Raw genomic sequence first — 2114 nt, 5'->3', positions numbered from 1 at the left:
GCACGGACAGGCGGACCCGTCCGGGACGGAGGGGGGAGGGCGGACAGCGGCACGGACACGCGTGTGCGGGCACAGGGGCACACGCGGATACAAAACCAGGCACACGCGTATGCTGGCGTGCGTGCACACGCATGCACACACACACACGTGCACGTGCACGCAGGCGTGCATGCATGCACCCGCACCTACATGGCATGTACACGCATGCACACATACATGCACGCATGGACACGCGTACACACGTGCACACACAAACGTGCACATGCTCACATGCATGCACGCACGCACACATACACGTGCATGCGCACAGATGTGTGCACATACATGCACCCACCCATCCCCACCACCTGAGCATTGCACATACCCCCCCAGCAGCTGGGAACACACATGCAGCTCACCATGCATTACACACACACACACGCGGCATTTTACGCACTGGTGCTGTGCACTGCACGTACCCACAACCTGCATGTTGCGTGCACAGACGCTGCTCCCCGTGCGGTTGCACGGCATGCATGCCTGCCGCTCGCCACCTGCTTTGCACGTGTGCTGGTGCTGCTGCGCGTGGGCCAGGGGCAGAGGGGGCTCTGCAGCCTCAGAGAGCGCGTGTGTGTGTGCCTGGCCAGAAAGCCCAGCAGAACCCACGGCACAGCACTTGGCCCTGCAGCCGGGGGCTGTTTGCTTTTCTCCAGGGCAGGGGCCAGATCCTGAGCCGGTGCCGTGGCCCCTCTCCCCCCGCCTCGGTGCATCATGCAGCTGGGCCAGGCCAAGCCACCACGCTGCGTCCTTGTCCCTCCCAGCTCCGTCCCTTCTCCAGCTGCCACTCAAAGCTGTCACCAAGGCCAGCCTATTGCCAGGCCAGTCTCACTGGAAGACTCCCAGATGCTGGCAGCTGCAGGCACCCTGAGCTTGGGTGCGCCTGCAGAGCTGGGGACGCCCCGCTTTGGCATCCCTTGCCCCACTGTCCAGGGCAGGGGTCTGGCCCAGGTGACGCCGCAGGGATGGAGACATGCACCCGTGTCACGTCCCCTGGATCTCCCTTTGCTGCTGCCAAGCTGTGCTTCCAAAAGCGGGAGAAGGATGTGGTCTGGCGGAGAGGTGGCACGTGTGGGAGTGTCCCCGTGCAAATGCCTCAGCCTCCCTGCATGGCTCCTCACGCCGTGCTCCGGCTAGACGGGAGCAGCCCAGAGCTGCCACGAACTCCTGCACATCACTGCTCTGCCGACGCCAGCTGGGAGAGTCATGGGGAGGACGGGCAACCAGCCCCCAGGTGAGCAGGGGTGCGATGAGGTGTATGACGGGGCGTGCACGGGGTGCGCGGTGTGCAAGGTGTGCAATGGGGTCTATGGGACGTGCGTGGGGCATACAGGGTGTGCGCTGTGCAATGGGGTGCATGGTAGGGTGCACACGGGCTGTGTGGCGTGCAAGGTGTGCAATGGGGTGCACGTGGGACGTGTGCTGTGCAACAGGGTGCATGTGGCATGCGTGCTGCGCAATGGGGTGTGACCGCATCCAGCGAAGGCACCAACTCCGTACTTTGCACTGCTGCAACCGTCACAGACAGCAGCAGCATTTTGCCAGCGTGGCCAACAGAGTCAAGCGACATCCCCCGTCCCCTGCTCCAGCCCTGTGAGCATTGCTCCTGTACCCCCTTGCACTTTGTTTTCCCACCAAGCATCCCAGCTCCTGCTGCCTTTCCCTCCCACTCCCCTTGATAAGAGTGCTGGGGGCTTATCTCCAAGGTCACACTGAGCCGGGAGACCACAGCAGCCCGAAGTCCACAGGGCAACAGCCTTGACTGCTCCATATTTCACTGCTATCTGCTCTGTCTGCTAGGATTAAAAAAAGCAGCAATAACCTTCATGGAGGAGCAGTCTCACGGCCGCACCCCAGCTGTGTCTCACAGGGCAGAGCAACCGAGACAGCAAGGATGGGGATATTCCCACCAGGACACCCAAGAAAACACAAGCAGGGCAGGACAAAACATCCCAGCGCATGATGGCAGCAAAAGCTGCCATAAGCAGACACCCTTCCTGGAGCGGCATGGGGAACGTGGGAGGCTTCTCCTCCATCCCTGGCAGAGACAGAGCTGGAGCAGTCCACTGACAGTCCAG

This window comes from Haliaeetus leucocephalus, unplaced genomic scaffold (assembly GCF_000737465.1).
Source record: "Haliaeetus leucocephalus isolate CR32 unplaced genomic scaffold, Haliaeetus_leucocephalus-4.0 Scaffold175, whole genome shotgun sequence".
NCBI classification, from domain to species: Eukaryota; Metazoa; Chordata; class Aves; order Accipitriformes; family Accipitridae; genus Haliaeetus; species Haliaeetus leucocephalus.
The sequence above is the reverse complement of the archived record's forward strand: the minus strand, read 5'-3'. Positions refer to the sequence as shown.